Here is an 11,490-nt window from a genome sequence, read left to right on the forward strand (position 1 = left end):
CCATAGGAGGGGGGGGGGGGTGGGGAGTTGTCAATAGGGTATCTTGAAGAATTAATGATTTATATGCCAGTGTTTCAGTATCAAAAGAATGATCTAAAATACACAAAAGTCTAATGATCCAGTCATCCATCATTGAAGTAATAATATTTTTTTTTTATGTGGTAACTTTGCAAACACACATAAAGAACCATTTCATACAGACTCTTTGCATACTTTACCATCAGAGCGAGGATTTATTTATAATGTTGAGGTCAAAGGTTTGAAAATATCTGATATGGCTTAGCAACAGTTAGCTGTGTAGCTACAGTAATATGGTCTATCCACACTGTCCAATTCATTCAGTTTTACTGATATCATGTCATAGAGGTTAAAAGGTATAGTCTTGAAAATATAAATATGGTTAATGGAAAGCAATAAAACACTGGAATAGCATGGTTATAAGACATTTATAAACCTCGACGAGGATATTTTGTGAACACATAGTCTGACTATTCTTTGTTATTTTATTGTTTGGTTATTTCCATCTGACAGTTAGAAGAAAACATGAGGGCCTTACTTTATATTTACATTGCTCATAAAGGCGTGTAAATAGTTGACACACAGTATGCAAGTTACATGTACGTACATCATTGTATAGTCGTATAATATCTTTGTGTAGCAATTACTGTTCAGGGCATATATATTTAAGATCAGTGCTTTCAAAGGAAAATTAGAAGCAGCAACACTCATATAATTAAAGGAAATGATTCATCCTCAACGAGTCATTATTACCATCTTTTGCGTCCTTTGTTGTTTCAGTAGGGTTGTACCAACCATTTCCCACAATATTAGTGTAAGTAGTAAAATATGTTCATAAAACATTTACATGTAGTTTATATATACACACATGTATTTAAAACAGAAAAATAAAAAGCAATTAATTGATAATATTTCTGCTGGACTGTGTTATATAAAGTTTGGGTGATATAAGAGGACTCAAATATAAGCATATATACATGAACTTGCCACAATAATAAAAACATTTCCAATAAAACTTGTTTTCGTTTTCGTTCAGCTTGTTATGTCATTAACTGTCGTTCATATTTAACACCGAATAAGCCAGAACACTCCTGTCTCAGTAAAGTACATTTTTATTGTAAGACAGAAGCCTTTGAAAGAAATTAATTCAAGAACTCTGGATAATGAACAAATAGCATTACCGTAAAAACGTTAGCATCAGTTTGGCATTGTGATATGATATCACTTTTTATCAAAGTTATTATAAAGTCCTTTATACAAATATAGGAACACTTATTGCTACCCTCTGTTATTCATGAAGAAATAGAAATTTGGATAACACTATATGCAGATCATCTTAAGCAATGTGGTGAATATGTGAAGAAATATATATATATTTTTTAAAAAGCGGATCAGACGCTTCAGTCTTCTAGTCCTCTTTGAAGAGAGAAAAGATGTCATTGTGGGGAAAGGCATGAATAAGTCTTGGTTGCTAATCCAAGCACTGTAGAAAAAATATCTACTTGTGTTTTTCATTTAATATCAAAATACACATGCAATTAATGCAAAATAGTCTGATTAAATCATCCTCAGCAGGTGCATTCTCAAAGTATGATATAGGTTCAGTCCTTCTTCGCTATTCTGCGGTACAAGTAGTTGTTCTTCAGTCATCAGGATCGAGCAAAGGTCAAATATATCTCTGTCACAAGGGTGCTGACTTTTGAAAGTACATTCTTCCTCGCATACTTCAACCTCATCGTTTTCCAACGGGACAAGAAAATCTTGTGTTCCATACACCTGGGGTGTCCTGTACATCACGTTGGGGCGACCAAATGGTCAACACTGGTTCCTTGATTGGCTGATTCTATGAGCGTTCCATTCTTTAGCAACCTTGTCCAGTTCTTCCTGTTCCATATACAAAGAAGAAGAAAATAATAATTAAAAAATAGCCTGCTTTCAAAGAAATATTCTTTTTGATAAAACTATACTTTTTTCATTTCTTCAAGGATTTATTGCTAATATATTTTAAGAGATTTCAGCTGACACGTATTCAATTATGGAGTGGATTATCCATGGTGAAGTACTGAGAAAATATCAAAACCCTCCAATGGCATAGCTAGGATTTCATTTCAGGGGGCGGTAAGGATGAGCACACGAAGCGTGCGAATTACTAGGGGGCCGGGAGGGTGCAGGGAGGGGGGGGGTTAACTCGCGTTTTTAAATTAAGCAACGTAATGATAAAATAATCATAATAATAATCATAATCACAATAATAATAATAATAATAATAACAACAACAACTGGATTCTATAGCGCCTTTTCCAGAGGATACAAGGCGCTATCCAGCTATCCGGTGACATAAGATTTATTGTGATTGGTTTATGAGAAAAGGGGGCCCTTTTCAAATTTTATTTTTAGTGCACAATGTTGGTAAAAGTTGAGCCATGAAAAACAGATTTCTTTTATTTTGTTATTTTGGGATACACCTATGAAAGCAGAACATACCCCATCCAAATTAAAGGCTTAAGTGAGCTATTGCGATCGCTCGACCTCGACCAACACTACACTGTGTGACACCAAAACGATTTGCTCGTACTTCTTAGAGCTGGTTAACAGCATGAACACATATCAATTTACCTGAATTAGATTCATGAAACAAGACTGCAGCAGTGACTTGTCCAGGTGATCTCCAGTAAAGTGACCTTGATCTTTCACTTGTCCAAACATGTTCAGCCAGAACTGTATAGAGTGCTTTCTAAGGACAACACACCAACTCTCTATTCTTTGGTTATGCTGGCTTGTTCCTTGCATAAAGCTCTTTTCAGACGCAAGTGGGTCGTCACCATTTCTGCGCAGAAATTGTTGCATTTGGCGGACAGTGTTATTCTCTGTTCCAAAATCTGATCGAATGACACGAGGACATCCCATCTCTTTCCTAACCGTTTGCATGTAGTATCCAGCTATTACTCTGGGATTACTGTTTGTCGTGTAAGCTTCTAGCCAAACTACCTTCCTGGAATAGCCATCTACACATCCATTAATGCATATTCCAAAAGAGTCTAGATGCCATATAAAGTTTGGTCCCCGTCCTCGATATAAACGCCTTCGTAGCCTTCTACGTGATCGGTAATCAAGACCTATTGGGTCTAACACTCCGAGTAGATGCCGAACAGTTTCTTTGTCAATGTTGATACCATTTTGGATGCATTTCAGGTGCATCCATCGATAACCATGTAAGCACCCTGAACTCTGAAGTTCCTGTAGAATAAAGCAAGCTACATCTAACTCATCAGTATGGTTTTTACGACGATAAAGACCAAGGGCTCGCAACTTTCTGTTCAGTGTTCGTTTGCTTATCGCTACATTGTGATTGAATAAAAGAGAAGCAATGATTTCGTTGTAATTATAGCCTAAATTAAAGTAATTCCAAACCAAGCCTTCACATTCCATTGTCACAAGAAGGTCCTGTTCCAAAGGATCGTTAGCGACATTGAAAATGTAAAAGGGTATAGCTATAATGCAGCTCCAGATGTCCTGTCCTGCACGCTTGACCGGCCATCAGTTATATTTGTAACAACATGATTTTCGATTATAGAACGTAACAGACTACGGTAATCTATAATAACAGATTATAATCTGTTATTACAGATTAAGAAGAAATACCGTAATCTGTTATTACAGATTAGTAGAAATACCGTAATCTGTTATTACAGATTATAATCTGTTATAACAGATTAGTAGAAATACCTTAATCTGTTATTACAGATTATAATCTGTTTAAACAGATTAGTTGAAGTACTGTAATCTGTTATAACAGATTAGTAGAAATACCGTAATCTGTTATTACAGATTATAATCTGTTTAAACAGATTAGTAGAAATACTGTAATCTGTTATTACAGATTATAATCTGTTTAAACAGATTAGTTGAAGTACCGTAATCTGTTATAACAGATTAGTAGAAATACCGTAATCTGTTATTACAGATTATAATCTGTTTAAACAGATTAGTAGAAATAGTGTTTTTTTTTCTCCGTGGCACTAATGGTCTTTCGTACTTTCGTACAAAATGATTAAAACGAAACGTGAAATTACATATTTTCTAATTTTACGACCTGAACAAATTGTGCGAGGGCGAATCAGAAGCTAAACTTGGGAAAATAGGACATTCTATACACTTTTTCTAAAAATGACGCGAGCTCGAAAATTTTTGATATCCCGATCTAAAAATATTACATTTAAAGTGTTTTTTATTAAAGTACACAGTGTGTAACCCTGTTACACCCACAAATGTAATAATCGCCCACAAATGTAATAACGCCCACAAATGTAATAACACTTTACCCACAAATGTAATAACGCCCACAAATGTAATAACACTTTACCCACAAATGTAATAATTTCACCCACAAATGTAATAATGCACTTTACCCACAAATGTAATAATTTTTGATCGCCCACAAATGTAATAATGACTTTACCCACAAATGTAATAAATTTGAAGGGATTTTTGGCGAATCCGTTCTAAACTAAAATCCTATAGTAATGCGTTCATATAGCACAAAGGTGCAAAGTCTTTTTTCCAGACCCGGTTAATAAAACATTATAGTACAAGTTCAAAGTCTTTTCCAGACCCGGTTGTTTCAAAATTATAATATACGTCCAAAGTCTTTTTTCCAGACCCGGTTAATTCAAAAATGATAATGCAAGTCCAAAGTCTTTTTTTCAGACCCATTTGTTTCAAAAATTGTAATATAAGTCCAAAGTCTTTTTTCCAGACCCGGTTGTTTCAAAATTATAATATACGTCCAAAGTCTTTTTTCCAGACCCGGTTAATTCAAAAATGATAATGCAAGTCCAAAGTCTTTTTTTCAGACCCATTTGTTTCAAAAATTGTAATATAAGTCCAAAGTCTTTTTTCCAGACCCGGTTAATTCAAAAATTATAATATACGTCCAAAATCTTTTTTCCAGACCTGGTTGTTTCAAAAATTATAATATACGTCCAAAGTCTTTTTTCCAGACCCGGTTAATTAACTTTGGACTTATACTATGATGTTTTATTAACCGGGTCTGGAAAAAAGACTGCACTTTTGTGCTTTATGAACGCATTACTATAGGATTTTAGTTTAGAACGGCTTCGCCAAAAATCCCTTCAAATTTATTACATTTGTTGGTAAAGTCATTATTACATTTGTGGGCGATCAAAAATCATTACATTTGTGGGTAAAGTGCATTATTACATTTGTGGGTGAAATTATTACATTTGTGGGTAAAGTGTTATTACATTTGTGGGCGTTATTACATTTGTGGGCGTTATTACATTTGTGGGTGCAACAAACCCCCCAAAATAAATATAATAATAATAATAACTGCGAGCGCAAAGCGAGAGCAGATTTTCTTATATATACTGACTTAAGAAGGACTCGAAGTTCTCATTCCTATTTCTAATATAGGTTTTCCCGTCCAATTTCATCAGAGTTGCATTTAAATTAATGACAGGACGTTCAAATTCGAAAAATTTCGTCCACCCTTTGCATAAATGGTTCATTTTCATTTATTCAGTATTCGATTCCGTTCTATATCATTCTTTTGAATTTTGTAGAAATTTAATTTAGAGAGAAATTCGTTCAAATTAATGGCCCAAATGTGTCATTTAATTTAGCGACGACGAACTGATCGTTTAATCTCGCCTGAAATACCATTTTCAATTTCATTTATCGGCACACATATTTGCACTTTAAAAGTCCAAATTCAGATAACATGTTTCTGTGTTAATTTTTTTTTATTACGTTATACAATTTTCTTAAAAACTTTACCTATCTTTCTATTTTTCTGATCTTTTCAGTTAGAATCATTTTATTCCATTATGTTTCATAAAGACGTAATTCATGTAACACTTATAGGATATGGTTGTAAACGGTTATTCTTTTAGTGATCGATGAGTTGGTGCAGGGGCAGATCCAGAATTTCTCAAAGGGGGGGGGGGGGGAATTTTCCCGAGGAATTCGACGAGCAAAAAAAGAAGGTTTTAACTAAAGAATAAGGGTATTTCGTCCACGAAAAAAATAATTGTGCCTCTCAAGGGGGGGGGGGGGGACGAGCCGGCTGTGCACCCCCTGGATCCGCCAGTGAGTGGGTGGATGATCTATGCCAATGGTAGGTATTTTTTCTTCATCATCTTGTTTTTTTGATTTACATAATTGCAATTTATATCGTTTTGGGGAAGGAAATATGTTGACAAGACATGTTGTATGATATTTCAACCTAAAAATAAAAACATTTCATCTGACAAAATTCCTGTAGTTAATTTTACGAAATTTTTGGGTGTAGTCATAGACAACAATCTGACTTGGAAAGACCACTTAAATTATATATCTTGTAAAGTTTCTAAATCTATTGGTGCAATCAACAGATTAAAAAATTCAATTCCATTAAACATACTTCTAATGATATATCAATCGATTGTCTTGCCCTACTTTAATTATTGCAATATACTCTGGGGCAGGGGCGTCGATCCATTTTTCAGATTGGGGGGGGGGGCAAAATCATGAATCAAATTTCGAAAGGCGCTCGATCACACAAAACAAACAAACTCACACACACACATATGCCTATATATATATATTAATGAGGCAAAGTGGTAATGCATTGTACTTTGTTCAAACAGTTTATTTTGAATTCCAAATTTTCGACGTTAAACATACGTCTTCCTCAGGGATACAATAAAGCTCTATTGTATCCCTGAGGAAGACGTATGTTTAACGTCGAAAATTTGGAATTCAAAATAAACTGTTGGAACAAAGTACAATGCATTACCACTTTGCCTCATTAATATCTTCTATGTCCAACACGCGGAACGTAATATCGTCATATATATATATACATATATATATATATATATATATATATATATATATATACATATATATACATATATATATATATATATATATATATATATATATATACATATATATAACGAAATTGCGATCCGCGTGTTGGACATAGATGAGGCAAAATGGTAATGCATTGCACTTAGTTCCAACTGAGTTAGAGACGTTCATATATATATATATATATATGACTCATGAGATAGAGACACATATCTCACCAACAAATTAATGCGAGCGCGAAGCGCGAGCTGAAATTTCTTTATATTCAGACCTGAAAGCTTGATATTCTAAGAATTTTTGGTTCCAATGATTAAGATGGGTATCTAAAAAAACAATAGATGCGAGCGCGAAGCGCGAGCTGAAAATTTTGATATTTCGATCTGAAAAAAAATTGCGTTTAATGGACGTTTTTAATAAAGAACGAGATATAGATTCAACAAAGATTATTGCAAATCGAAGTGGGAGTTCTTTTGAGGCTTAGCACTGAAAATGGGACATTCTATTCAGCTATTTAAACAGTCATATAAACAGCTATCAAATTGCAAATTTCATGTACTTGTTTCTTCACAATGCTCTTCCCTCTTTTTATGATGATTTATTTGTGAAAAACAAATATGTTTGTAATTACATTACTAGACAGTCTGACAACTTTTATTTGCCTAATTTCAAATATAATTTCTCACGAACTACAATTGAATATGTTGGACCCACTCTGTGGAATAGTTTACCCGTTGATCTTAAATTATGTCCAACACTCAACTCTTTTAAAAGAAAGTATAAAAACAAATCTTGTAAACTCATGAATTGTTCCTTAAGCCGTTTCGTCGTTTCATTTTGTGTTTGGTTAGTTAATTTTTTTTTTAATGTTTTGTTTTTATCTATAAAACTTTGTTCCTGCTTGCAACTGTTTGGGATTTGCCTTTGATAGGCCTTTGGCCTTTGTTAAATTCCACACATTTGTATTCTCTGTATTTTGTGTGATCTCATGTATTATATGCCTTTTATCACTTTAATTGTATGTATTGTCTTTTTATGCAAATGTGAAATAAATTGAATTGAATTGAATTGGATAAGAAACACAGTATTGACCACAATCTATAGTTATGAAAGTGGAATAAAAACGAGTTGTTGTTCCGATGATGGTTTGTCAGATGGATGATACATTTCAGTAAAATTGAAAGCATCCAATTTAGAAGTAAAACCCATTTCCATAATTATTCAAAAGAAGTTAAGGAACAACATCAACGAATAACAGTGTCCATATCCTATAAGTGATTGCATATTAATGATTTTGAATTCCTAAACGTTCGCAAGGAGGGTACCGGTGCGAATTTGAAAACATTTCTTCCGCTATTTTAATTTGATCGTTCTTTATACACGTTTAAATGAGATAACCATAAAATCGCGTGCCAATATAATTGAATTGAATAAAGTATTTGGCTATTCAAATGTTGATCTCATAGGTCATTCAAATTAGTTGCAAATTGAATTATAACATCATTAAATCGGTTAAAATTTTGACGAAATTGGACGGGAAAACCTATAGTAAAATCAAGCACTCATTTAATACACGTAATAAGAATAACGCTATCTTGCCACATTGTCGTATATATCTCACTCAGCGTAACTCCTTTTCTCATCTTTAAATTAGTATCTGGAATAAAATTATTGGAAATGGTTTTTCAACTGATTTGAGTAGGTATGGGTGTCAATATTCACCAAAAGAAAAGTTGGGAGGAATACGGGTTGGGGAAAGTGTTTTTTATTCATGGTCAAAGGTCAATGACCTTTTTCATATATACTGTATAATGGTATCTTTGAGATGGAAAGGCGCAGGTTGGTGAAAATGGTGTCAAAATGCGCAAATTCTTACCAGAATATCAAATAAAATAAAATCAAGTACCTAGAATGCACATTTACCGACAAAATTCAAGGTCAAAGCCTTTCAAAGGTCAATGACAGTTTTTAACATTATATACCTTACTGTATTATGGTATCTCTGAGATGATGAGGTACAGGTTGGCGATCATAGTGTCAAAATTCCCAGATTCTTACAAGAAGATCAAATAAAATAAATTTAAGTACCTAGAATGGACATTCACCAATAAAATTCAAGGTCAAAGCTTTTCAAAGGTCAATTACCTTTTTACATTATTTTTTATTTTATTTGTTTCTGCATTCACATCAGTATAATTTTAACCATTCCGAGAAAAACCATGTTTTTTATTCTCACTTATTGCAATATTCTTACGAGAAACTAAATTGTAATGATGTACTACCCTATCATGTGAACATAAAAGTGGGTATAAAAGAAATCTACCTGTCTTAAATTTCTTTCTATATATAAAAAAAAAATCATTGTGGACCTAACCCCTATTGCAAGTAAACTAAAATGAATCCAATATCTTTTGACTGAAAAAGTGATTTTTCTTTGCCACTTTCATTCACGTTTTCATTTGAATTTCAAATTTTCTTTGGTATCATCAGAGTGACTAAAAATTTAGAGGTTTAGAGACAGAAAACAATACAATTTATGAACAATGGACCTAACCCCTTTTGACAAATTAGTTCTTCAGAAGAGTTTTGTTGCAAAAGGGGTTAGGTCCGCTCCTAGAAAATCCTTTTTTTAATTATCTCATATTGCAATATTCTTATGCGAAACTGAATTTTCATGATACCCTTCCATGAGAACATAAAATTTGGTATAAAAGTAATTTACCTGTCTTCATATTTTTTATGATATTCTTTTCCAAAAAAAATATGTGTGGACCTAACCCCTTTTGCAACTAAACTTAAATGGACCTAACCCCTTTTGAAAAAAAAGTGATTTTTCTTTGCCATTTTAGTTCACTTTTAAATAGGAATTTCAACTTTTCTTTGGTATCATCTTATAAAGCTACTAAAAATCTATACTTTGAGACATAAAAATCAAATTTGATGAAAAATTGACCTATCCCCTTTTGCAAGTGAGCTCTTCAAGTATGATTATTGTAAATAAATATCAACAAGATGTGTTATACATTTTTTCAAAACAAGATTATTAAAATGAATGCAGGAGACCGCCATCGTGAGCGATTATTAGGCTTGATGATGATGGAGGTCTCGTAAAAGGTACATAATTGTTCTTCATTGATCAAGTGGGTGCGGTGCAGGTGAAGGATGCAGGTGCATCCGAGAACCAGGACCATAATGTCGAATGGATTTGTGGGTTATTAATAATTTGGGGTTAGTGAGGTAGAGGTTTCCAGATATGCGGGTTGGGTAGGAATGGACTGACCTGTTGAACCTATACATATTATTAAAAGACTGAGGAAGGTGATTATTAAAATACTTAAACATAAATATTGCAACTTGAATCATATTAATATCAAAGATTTTTAATGTTTTGAGTTTGTGAAACAAGGGGTCAGTATGAGCCAAATAATGTGAGCCTGTACACATACGGATAGCTCTTTTTTGTACTTTAAATATAGAGTTTAGTTTAGAAGAGCCACAGTTTGCCCAAACGACATTGCAGTTTGAAATATATGGAAGAACTAACGAATTGTATAATAAGAATAAAGTTTTATGAGGAAGAAGGAATTTTAACTGATTCCAATTCTCTAACTGCTTACAATACTTTTTGAAACGCACATTGTAACATGGTGTGTGTTAGTTCCAAGACAAAAAATCATCCATAATTACATCCAAAAATTTAGAATTGTTTTTCTGTTCTAAAGGCGTACCGTAAATGTTAATGTAAATCGGTGTGTTGATATTATGAGATTGACGTCTGAAATACATAAAATGTGTCTTTTTTGCATTTAAGGACGTTCCACAGTTACAGTGAAATCCATGTCATTTTCACCAAACTTTGCTCATAGATACTTTAGAACCTTAATATTCGAAATAGGCAAAAATTAACATAGGTCCATGTGCTTGATTTTTTGCTATAGAGCTTCAAAGTTCACCCAAATTGATGTTCTTAAGAATTGCGCATTCACAAGAATTTGGCATTTTTAGACCGCCCAAGACTACTACAATGAGTTTAAACCTCTATTACTCAGTCAAAATACATGAAAAAGTCATCAAATTTCGCAAGAGAGTTAATAATTGTATCGTTAGAATGGAGAATCTATTTATAGTGCAATTTGTTTGAAATTTTAAGTTTAACAGCACTGCCAGTTCTTAAAAATGGCGTAAAAGATAACAAAATCCCAATCTAATAAATGTGAAATGTCAGTAACAATCTACAAACGTACAATAAATGCTGCACTTTATTCAAAATCCATGTCATTTTCACCAAAATTTGCAGAGTTGTAGAGGAAGGTATACCTAAAAGGTACAAACATTAAAAAATAGGGGTTCATGTGCTTGTTTTGAAACTATCACCATTTTTATTAGAGCAAATGTGCTTTTTAAAACACCAAAAATGCGCCGAATGCTTTGTATCTATGTGAAGAAAAAATCAGAACCACTCTACCATTTATTCAAACTCGGGGTAATATTCGTGATTCATGCCAGCACTGCAGAGTAAAGTATTTTGCAATTGTAGAGAATTTTTTTAATGGTCTATGGAATAATTCCATTTTTTAGTTTCATGAAATAACACATAGGATC

General features: G+C 33.1%; 1 pseudogene; it reads right to left on the reverse strand.

Moving 5' to 3' along the window:
• Positions 1-217: 217 nt before the first annotated feature.
• Positions 218-3,150, reverse strand: LOC135154905 (uncharacterized; annotated as a pseudogene).
• Positions 3,151-11,490: the final 8,340 nt, after the last annotated feature.

Source organism: Lytechinus pictus, chromosome 8, assembly GCF_037042905.1.
Source record: "Lytechinus pictus isolate F3 Inbred chromosome 8, Lp3.0, whole genome shotgun sequence".
NCBI lineage: Eukaryota > Metazoa > Echinodermata > Echinoidea > Temnopleuroida > Toxopneustidae > Lytechinus > Lytechinus pictus.